The sequence below is a fragment of the Sorghum bicolor genome, chromosome 8 (assembly GCF_000003195.3).
Source record: "Sorghum bicolor cultivar BTx623 chromosome 8, Sorghum_bicolor_NCBIv3, whole genome shotgun sequence".
Lineage (NCBI taxonomy): Eukaryota > Viridiplantae > Streptophyta > Magnoliopsida > Poales > Poaceae > Sorghum > Sorghum bicolor.
The window spans coordinates 53,922,335-53,933,417 of NC_012877.2; the positions used below are offsets into that span (position 1 = coordinate 53,922,335).

The 11,083-nt window shown below is 42.5% G+C and overlaps 2 long non-coding RNA genes across 5 annotated transcripts; both read right to left on the reverse strand.

The window, feature by feature from the left end:
- On the reverse strand, positions 1,777-4,761 carry LOC110429602. The gene is made up of 3 exons (XR_002446699.1): positions 4,573-4,761; positions 3,023-3,095; positions 1,777-2,129 (listed from the first exon to the last, which is right to left on the reverse strand). It is a non-coding gene; the product is annotated as an uncharacterized LOC110429602 (long non-coding RNA).
- On the reverse strand, positions 6,872-8,970 carry LOC110429918. 4 transcript variants are annotated; one of them, XR_002447108.1, is made up of 4 exons: positions 8,652-8,970; positions 8,463-8,519; positions 7,860-7,959; positions 6,872-7,129 (listed from the first exon to the last, which is right to left on the reverse strand). It is a non-coding gene; the product is annotated as an uncharacterized LOC110429918 (long non-coding RNA). The 4 variants fall into 4 exon arrangements; XR_002447110.1 differs by having other exon boundaries at positions 8,467-8,523; XR_002447107.1 differs by having other exon boundaries at positions 8,463-8,523.

Sequence of the window (11,083 nt, forward strand, 5' to 3'; positions counted from 1 at the left end):
CATTATATAATATATTTCATAAAAACATACACGTTGTACAAATATTTTAGAGAAAATATTATACACGGTAGCATGTATTATATATAGTTAGAAATTAGAGTGTGGACTTGTGGTAAAGAGGTGTTGTTGTTTAATAGCAGGTCTTGGCTTCAACTCTTGAAATTCATAAGTTTTTTGGTTTTTTAGTATTCTGAAGAACATTAATTGAGGTGGGCACCTTAAGACCGAGTAGCCTACTAGGCATGCCTATGACTTCCGTACTTAATTAAGATAGTGCATTTAATATATTACAAATGATGAAATATTGGAAGCCGAAATACATTGTTTTAAGCTTGGACTATAAATACTTAAAGCCAAAATACAAAATTACATGAATCAATTGAAGGAACAAGATTGATTAATAAGTGTTGGTCGAACAAAATAGGAACTGTAGAAATGAATTGAACATGGGTAGATCAGAAAGCAAAAAGATAGTAACATAGAGACTAGAGAGTGCTGATACAACAGATTTCTGGTAGCTGCCAGACACTGGTCACACACTTGCTGCTGGTGGCGATGACTTCCGTGAATCCACTAGAATATCACAAGAAATCTATTTTCTCGGTGCCAGCCATTCGCATGACACTGGACAACTAAGGCCACATGGTAGGTGGCAAAGTCATCTGTAGCAGTTAGGAGAGACACATGAGAGAGGGACAGAGACAGAGCTATGTGTGGTCACTGGTTTGGACTGCCTCGCTAGATTGAAAAACTAGGAGAGGCAGATGAGGGAGGGCACTGTTTTATGCTGCACAAGCTTGGGGATATATATGGTCATGAGATGGCTGGTTTGCCGATTTAATCATGCAACCTTTACTTCACTTTATAGCTCAAGTCAATGATGCACCACATCATGTTAGGTCAAATCCGAGACAGAGTTGGGGGGGGGGGGGGGGGGAGGGACGGTGCAGAGAGCTGTGTTACTTATCTGTGCACATCAACTGATAAATAACTGATCAGGCTTTTGTCTCTTGATTGACTCTTGAATCACTGTCCTATAATTACATTCATATCATATATTAACACAAACCCATCCTCTGCAATGAAAGCTAGCTAGCATGAGTCCCATAACGATCACCCTAGAATGGAGTCTCTTGGAATAAATTACTGTTTCTGACGATGAAACCGGCTTTGGAAATATATAGTATGCTTTCAGAACAGACGTGTTTATGTTGGAAAAAACGTGTTTCTTGTGTATCGTCTCTTTGTGTAGCATAATGGTCATTGCATTATTTGCCATCGCGAGTGCAGCAACAAATAAAACACAGAGTGCACCTCCCTGTCCTCATGCACCAGCTGCGTAGGAGCTCCATGATAGCATCCACTAAAAACTCTGTCTGTCTTCATGGCACCTCTACAAGGCAGAACTCACAAGCAAGCTGTGAACTAAACAATGTATGGTATGGAACAGCGTGGAAGTTCAGTTTTTCTGGTGCCACGCCAATTTAGGCCTCGTTCGGCAGCACCTGATTGGTGCCAGACCAAGATTGGATCCTGGCCAGGATTGAGTGAATCCTGGTTTGTCACTTAAACCTGGTGAATGATTTATTCGTGATTGGATTCAAACCTGGCGAGAAAAAAAGAGCGTTCGGCTGGGAGGGGAAAGAAAACAGAGATAGTGGTTTGATCAGCTGCAGATGCATGCGCCTGGCTAACATGTCAGTCTATTTAACATGCGTCGGTGATTATAATATAATTGACTATAAGCAATGAACATTTAAAAACAAATATAGATCATAAATTCAAGATCCAACAATAAAGATTGCAAATAAATAAACAACGTCACAAGTTACAAAAGATGATAATCTGAACATTATCACAATCTTTAGAGACTTGCACGTATCTTAGCTACATGGCGAGTAATCGGCCGCTCAAGTTAACACTGCATCTAGTAATGTTATATGAGTGAATGGGAGTTGGGGGCCAACACGCAGCAGTTACATAATGACACTACATCAGAAATTCGACATATACTTGAGTAAAATTGATCTATTCAAAAAAGACTAGGGGTTCCTACAAGCATTTCTATTCCACCATCAGACCTTGCTCCACTCATCAACCATAGCAGTCATATCCCCACCAGAGTGGTCCTGCAAATAAGGCATCCAAAACACCAGTGGAACAAATCAATTGAGGGGACAAAACAAGTCAATTTTAATCCCACAAGTACATTTCTCTAACATGCACTGCTTTCGTTGATTCAGATGTTTTCTAATTTGTTGTGGCCTATCACTGCTATCTTTGAGCCAGCTTAAGCAATCATATGTACACTATTACTACTACTCTGCATCTTCTAGACAAAAAATTCTTGAATTGATATAGGTATGGAAGTTGAAATTACCTAGAAAGAAATTATGTTCATCTATGTCTCATGCAATGGACAGTTTTTAAAGCTTTAATCCGAAAGTTAAGCATTAAGCCATGTCTCTTAGGGAAAAGATTGCTAGGCTGTTCTGAAAGGAAAAGGAAAAAACAAAGTGATTATAGATCTTATTGGCAACACAGGGGGCATAGACCTATAGTTACTATTCCTGAAATTTCATCTAATGAACATGCGGGTAGGACATGTGTTAATTAGTCCAGTATATGTGACACAGGGAGCACCAATCGCCAATGTGACAAAGGCTCACTTTGTGCCTAACTGTTAATTAGCAATAACTCCTGAAGTTTTAGGATCTCCAGTAGTCCAGTATATGTGTCTTTTCTAGTGCTGCTCTGCATAGAAGCATTCTCTGTATTTTACTACTATTTACTCATCAGATACAAATATGAACCTAAGCTATGGTAGCATGTCACCCTCAAATTTGTAAATTGTTTTCATATCTCTAGAGTAGTGTTGCAGTTGCAAAATGCATCAAGTTTCCAGACCTAGAGAAACTTGTGTCCATATCTACAAACATATGCGAACTAAATAAGTAAGGTTAGGTAGACTAAATATAATTTTATTAACCATGTCATATAGAAGCTAAATATTCTAGTGTACCTTTTGGAGTTGGTACTGGATCCCACGAAGGCGGAGGTTCACCTTCCCCAACTCTAAATGGTGGTGGAGAGACCTACAAGTAATAAGAAATAGCTACATTTAGCATAGCATGCTACATTTTTGGAAACTGAATAGTGCTGGAGAATACATAATAGTGCTACAGTAACAAGAAATAGCTACAATTAATAAGAAATAGCTACATCTAAATAGTGCTGGAGGATACACAATACATTTAGCATTGCATGCTACATTTCTGGAAACTGAAAAATTGCTGAAAACAACATGCTAGAATTTAAAATATGCTCACAATTTCTGTCATTGCACAAGCATAGTGTTTTCTAACTATGATCCCAGCTCCCACACACAAAGAAACTTTGTTAGTCATACAACATCTATGCTCAGTGAAGGAAAACGTAGATACATTTCAGCACTTCGAAATACCAAATCAAATCGTGCTCGAATAGTCACTAATTGAAGCCAGTAACAAACCGGCAAAGAATTAGACTACACACACTCCCCAAAATAACAGCACGCAGGTTAGCCACACAGTCAAGATTGTCAGTTTACCACACATTTTGTCATCAACCAGTTCAAAGGGGTATTTGGTGACACCTAGATGTCTGGCGCCCGAGAGTGGCCTGTGCCCTCTGCTAGTCTGCTGCTACCAGAGTCCAGAGGGGTATTTGGTGACACTTACGACGTCTGGTCGATGTGTGGCGTTCCATCTGATTGATCCATTCGCCTTGTTAATTTGTTGCTGTAAGGTACTATTACCTGTGTCTGGTTGTTTGTTTGTTGAAATAAAAGGTGAAGAAAGCTTGTTCCTTTTTAGATTTTATTATTGTTATTATGCAAAGGTACTCTGTGTGAGATGTAGTAAAAGTAGGAGGAGCCTCAAAGAAAATTATGACTCTTGGTCGTGAAAAAAATCCACAGCTGCTTGCTAAAGTTCCCAGTAAATAAATAAAGATAAATAGTTAAGTATAAGATGATGGAAAATGGTACGTACACATCTTATGTGACATGAAAGGTGCTACAACTGAACTTCCGTGGCACAAACCACTGAATGAACGAACCAAAAAGAAACAAGAGAGCTTCTAGCCTCTAGGTGTCAAGTCATGAATCAATGAATTTCTCAGTGAGGTGTCAAGTTGGCCCTCTGAAACAAAGGTCTTTTAATTAGCAACGGGGGACATGCGTGCGTGCTGCTTCCACAACAAAGAAGAGAAGCGAGCAGGCGATGATTAACAAAATGTAACGGCTCAACTCTGAGTGTGGATTAGTAGATCGGGTCAACTGACAAATGGATTGCCGTCAACCAGTTCGTCCTAAACATAGTCCGAAGCAAAGAATCACTGAACTGAATGGTCATATATGGAAGGCCGGATCTCGTGGCCACCAACGACGAGAAGCCACCACCAGAGCCTGATCTTGTGGCCACCTACGACGGGAGTCCGGATCTCGCCGCCGCCGAAGCTAACCAGTAGTTCCAAGAACCAAGAACCCTAACCCTAGAGAGCTAGAGGAGAGGGAAGGACGCGGTGCCTTACCGGAGAGAAGGCGGCAGGGCGCGTGGACGTCGGAGAGGAAGAGTTCACCCTCGCCGTTGCCGTCGCGGTGGTGGCCGTGCTGCGCCGTCGCCTCCTGCGCCCCCAGGTGTGCGGAGCAGCGGATGCCTCTGGACTTCGCCGTTTCCTTGTCGCGGTCGCTCGCGGTCACGAGCGACTTCGTTCCGGAGGTCCGGAATCGATCCAGGCCGTTTTGTGCAGATGAGAATCCAAGCCAGGCCTGTTTTGGTTCCAGACCAGGCCGAAACGAACGTAGATTTGGACTCGTGACTAGATTGAAAACGGGTCACAGCAATCCATCCGGATTGGGCCGTTCCAGGCCTCAATCCGGCTGAAACGAACAAGGCCTTACATGGGACGACCATGGTCTCATTAGGGGATGAAGCCATCGGTCTACACATGGCTGAGACACGGAGAAGACATATGTAAAGGACAGATCCATTAGTTTGGTCTATGAACTATATACCCTATTCATCACGCAGGTCCCATGTTGGACATACATAAATGACAAAGTTCCCATTGTTTCGTGCACACTAACTTACTATACAAGGGTCATCTGCTGACATATACCTGCGAGAGGGGCGGTTGGGACTTGGGAGGGCTCCTATCCCTGACCCCTCCCCTCCCCTCCATCAGCCCCTCCCTGACCCCTCACTACGTACTACGATATCTAAGGCTATGTCGGACGTGCGAAATATCTACTTCACTAGCACTGGCACGGCCACCAGGCCAGTGTGGGCGCACAGGACACCGTCGAGCCTCAGCGCCCCTTCTCGCTCGTGCACTTGTCGGCATTGACGAGGGCCTCCATGAGGACAGCCACCATGCCAAGCTCCGCACACAAAGCATGCTGTGCCGCTGTCGGAGGCAGCGATGAGTCAGTAGGCCATGACGAACATGGCCTTGGCCTGCCTGGAGATGGGGCTTCCCTGCCGGACGAGGCCGACAAGTGCGTTGCACATGCCTAGGGTCCCCAAGACGGCCTCCGGGGTGTGCCTGTCCGCCGAAGACACGATCTCAAGGTGCACCACGACAGTGCTAGTCCGCGCTAGGAGCTCGCCGTGAGACATGACGGAGACGGGGGACTTGAGCGATGCCAGGGAGGCAATGCAGCGGCGGGCCTCGTCGTCGAATGGGAAGAACAAGGTCAACACGGCTAGGACATCGCCCAACGCGCAGGAGATCGCAGCCCGCCCTCGATGCGCTTGCTGTCGAGGTGCGCGAATGTGGTGAGTCGGTGGCGAGTAGCTAACATGGCGAGAGACCGTGTGGGTCGACTAGAGGGTCGCTCGGAGTCGACAGGGTCATGACCCTTTTGCCCCTCTTCTATTTTGAGTCGACCAGAATCGAACCACAGCCAAATTTTTGGATCAGAGCGTATTTAAAGCGGTTTGACCCGCACCCTTTGCAGTTTGATGCCGACAATCATGTCCATGGCAGAACATCCATGAGGTCGCCTAGGACAAGACCACACAAGCATGTCTCGCTTTACCACTCATGCACTCGGTCGCTGCCTCCACTCCACTGCTGTCGTAGACAGTTAGCCGGACTGTTCTACAAGATATATTCTTTGAGATCAATGCAAATAATTGATGGCTCCAAATCTTAGAAAACAACTCAAACAGTTTGCCTCACTAAAAGACGGCCTCAAAGAAGCTTGGCGTGAAAGGGTTAAGTAATGCTTCGTATGACGTCTTCATACTAGCCTATCATAAATGACAAGTGGGGACTCCACCATCTAAAAATTACAGGCATATAAAGGGGCAATGAGAAACAACTAGCTATCACAGGATTTCTATAGTCTAGTTCTTGGCACTATAATTCCCACCACACAAATTCTCAGACAGAAGAACTTGCATGAGTTGGACACGGGGTATCATGCATCTATGCAGAACAAAGTCTTAGCTAACTAGGCGTGGGAGGTAGCAGGAGCTCTTAGAAAACAAGGTTATTATGGAGATGTAGCAATCATCATGACCCGGAAGCCGACTTCCGCAAACCTTGTAGATCGATCGAGTGAGTAGGCTGTTGCATGTCCCCAACTAGTATCACTACCACAGAGAGGAAAACTTCTGACGGGCAAAAACCGCTAGGAGAAGGCCAAAAACTGTCAGGAAAATGCCTCGACAGGAAAGGTCGTCTTTTCCTATCGGATGGCCGTCAGGATTCTTTTCCTAACGGAAGTTCCTGATGGCCAGCATGAGGTTAGCCTGGACTGAAATGCTGGCCAAACCATCTAGCAAATGTTAAAAAAAACAGAATAGACTCGTGCTTAATTACAACCTCATCTGTCCTCAATTTGATTCATATGATAGTTCCCTGTGTAAATATCCATAACATTATTTACACATACAGTTCAAGTCCATCCTTCAAATTATTGGCATTAGAACGAGAAAATGCACACTACACATAAGTCTGAAAAATGAATGGCAGCTCAAGATGGCTTCTAGTTAACTACACTAAAAGTTAACTAAGTTGGCCTGAATTTGATCTGAAGTAATGCAAAAGGATTTGTAAGGTGCCCACGGCTATGAATTTGCTGCAATAAAATAAAATAAAATTCGTTAGATCAGATATCAGATATTTACATATACATCTATTGGTTATGAATCTGCAAGGTGCCTAGAATATGACAAAGGCAAGACAAAGCATAAATACTAAATTGAAGGTGTCAGCATGTACCCAGAATCTGATATTGAATTTGCAATTTGCTTCAGTAGTAAATCAAAAGTGTTTCCAGGCTCCTATCTCATAATCTACATTTAACAGAATCTGATATTGAATTTGCCATGTGCTTCAGTACAAAACAGATGACAACTACCAGAAAATTTGTTTTTGATAAGAACAAATTGTGCCTATGAAGCAACACTGTTTTTTTCTATGAACACCTTCCCCAAATTTGCAACTCCTGTCACAAGACATATAACCAGAAGGCAAATACAAATTGCACACCCCAGCCACCATAGAACATGAGTAAAAGAACCCCATGATATATTTTTCAGATTTAATTCCCATGAGAACATCAGAAAGCTGCTCATTTTAAATAACAGCTTGGCACTAGTTGCCTTCTGGTAGGATCAGTGCCAAAAAAATGTAAGAACAATTAAAAAAACATGATTTCTGCTTTACATATATGCATGACAACAGGCTCTACTGGCATACCAGGCAGATTAATTGTAACAAGCCACTGGTACAAGATATTTGGCATTGTTTCCTATATGCATAATAAGAAGCTCCTTACTAATTAATTGTAGACGCGCGGCACTCACCAGTTACCACATAATATACCGCATATTCTCTTCAGGTACCTCACTCTACCATTGGAAACATCACCTGCCCAGCTGGTGGTGTTGACCAATATAAGATTTTCTGTTAGGAAAACAAAAGGAGTACATTGGTAATAACAATTCAAGAAAGAAGACTTTTGGGATTCACCGCAAGTATGACAGATAGCTAATTACACATAATGAAATGCTACTAGCTAAAAGAAATCTTCAGTCTCTAATAGTTAACTACATAATGATTTCATCCCCAGCCGGCAAATAAGCAACCATCTTGTAGTATTTATTTATCTTGGTATACAAGGCAGCACACAAACATTTGATTCGTCACATTTAATAAGAGTCACTAAATACATTCTTAAAAATTCGCACACCAATAGAAAAACATAATTCTGCCTTTGTATCATGCTCAGAAAGTTCACTCTGTAGTACTTGTTGAGTGCATTCTGCATTCAATATTCAGTCATCGTTATCTAATTTTAGAATACTGAAACATCAACCAAGCCATCGCTATCTTCTTGAGAATACTGGATTTACTACTTCTAGTAATTATGGGCAAAGAAACGTGGATACTTGCCCACTAGCACCTACTTACGCCACTTCTCAGAATTCCATCAAACACCTGGGCTGCTTCCTGCGTGAACCTTCCTTCCTTGGTATTCATTTGAACCACCGGCACACCACCACCACGAAACAAGAAATCAACATGCGAACAACCAAATCAGGCATCTGTATATGGGAAAGGTGGTAGGAGAGGACCAGATTTGAAGGAATGCGTACCTCGCTGTCACGCCATAAGGGTAACCTCGGCCGCCACGGGAGGGAGGAGCTCAACACGTGCAGACCTAGACGGACCTCTGATGTTGGGATAATGGTGGGACACGACGGTCGGAGCAGTAGTGTCACCGGTTTGGGATGGGCAGAGAACTACCTTCTCCACCCTCCGATTGTTCCTCGCCTACGGGATGTGTGGCGGTGATGTCCACAGAAGTGGATCTAGGTGGGTCCAGTCCGACTTCGATCTGCCGCTAGTAGACTGGTGGAGGCGACCTTGTGGGCGGCAGCGTGGCTGGGGAGAAGCCATGTGGGGAATAGGTATCTGTGTCTCCACCCGCTGAACGGTAGTGGCAGCGGGTGGGGAATAGGAATAGAGATTAGGGTTTGGCGAATAGGTATCTGTGTCTCAGGGTGGGGCCTGCATCTCAGACCACGAGATGTATATGTAACTTCTTTTTTCTATCAGGAATGCGCACAGAGGTTATTTTTGTTGAAACAAAGGCTCTTGTAGTCATGTTGGCTCAACTGACAAGAAAGCCACTGAGAGCATCTTACGGTGAGTTCCTGATGGTTTCTAAAATTCCTGATAGCAATTTTCACAACCGACAGGAGTAATAAAGGTCTTTCCCGTAGGTTTTTGTCCGGCCGACAGACTGATGGTTTTTAGAATACCGTCAGGAATTACCATAACCGACAAGAAAAACTTTTAGTCTGGTAGTGTATATATATTGCTGGCAACAAACCTGTATAAGAAGATGGTAGTAACAAAGGGGGCAGTCAACTTTAGACGACCATATCACAATTATCTCTATGTAATGAGGCATTCTAATGAAACATACCTCTCCAATCCTCATCTGCTAGCTGTTCTTCTGGTTTCTTAGATACTAGGTGAATTCCCCGCGCGTTGCTGCGGGATTTTCTTAAAAATAAATCATCATTATATATATATATATATTTATATATATAGCATTACTACATGTTATTCACTATATTTTGTATACATATATATGAATTTGACTGGCATGTTATTTTGTTGTATTAGATCTAGTATAAACAATCGCTAAGCTAATAGAAGAAAAACAATAGAATATTTGATTACATTATAGAGACATAGGTGATCAAACAAATAGCATATGTAGATGACCTGTATGTTAATAGATTAAATATTTAAAGTATTTCACATGATATAGATGACATGGATATTTTTATAATTAATATAGGATGACATAGACTTAGTGGAGAATGATGTGGAACGTTTAGTGGGTCACTTAGTGGGGAATGATGTGGACACCTTGCATGGGGTTTAGCTTTATAAGGGCACTCACAATGCAAGACTCTATCATAGAGTCCAAGATAATTAATTACATATTATTTATGGTATTTTGCTGATGTGGCAGTATATTTATTGAAGAAAGAGGTAGAAAAAATAAGACTCCAAGTCTTATTTAGACTCTAAATCCACATTGTTCGAGGTAATAAATAATTTTAGACTCTATGATTGAGTCTGCATTGTGAGTGCCCTAAGAGTACTAGGTGAATTACACCCGAGTCCGTTTTAACTGGCGCCTAGACTAATTCCAGAGTCATAACAGCTGCGCCGCCGGCCACAAGGAATCTCCAGCACAAACGAGTCGTTACCCTCCCTATTTTTCTCAACTGAAACGAGTTGGCGCATGCATGCAAGGTTTCGTTGCTATACATGCAAGGCTTCATTGCTAGCCATCCATTTAACTCTAGACTAATTAACCCTTGACTAACTAATTGGCTCTCGATATCCCCACGCCACCTGTTACTGTGGCTGAAATGAAAAATGGGTGTGCGCCAGATATGTATAGGAATAGAGGGAGTATTATTCAATCGTCAAATGTTGAATTAATTAAATAGACAATTGTAACATATATATTTTGTGCTGCAACAGCAATGATTAATGTCAGTTGCTATTTCCCAATTCCCATAAAGATGCATGCAGTGTGCATATGACAACCGCTAAAATTTGAGGATGCAAGTGTTATAACGGATGTGTGCTCATTGGTACAATAACACTTCAACATGGTATTGTTGGTGGAGGTTGCTTATGAGCAAGCAGGAGTGCCCTGAGTGATTACTTACTGATAGATACAATTCTGCAGCATGGATATGTGTATATTGTGCTACTATTCATGGAGGCTGTTAGCAAATAATGCAATTAAAGATCGAACACGATATACAGATTTTACGTGCAAAAACCCTCGCGTGAAAAAACCATGAGCGCCAAAATCGGCGATCTTAACTACATGATGAGAGTTTACAAAATGCAGAGAATACAATGAGTCGTCAGCTCTTCCGTGCGACTTACAAGATGTATTTATGGGACAACTGTAGTAAAACAAATCCACTAATATATATATATATAACATGAACCGCAGGGCCTCCAAGCATCCTCAGAAGACTCACAT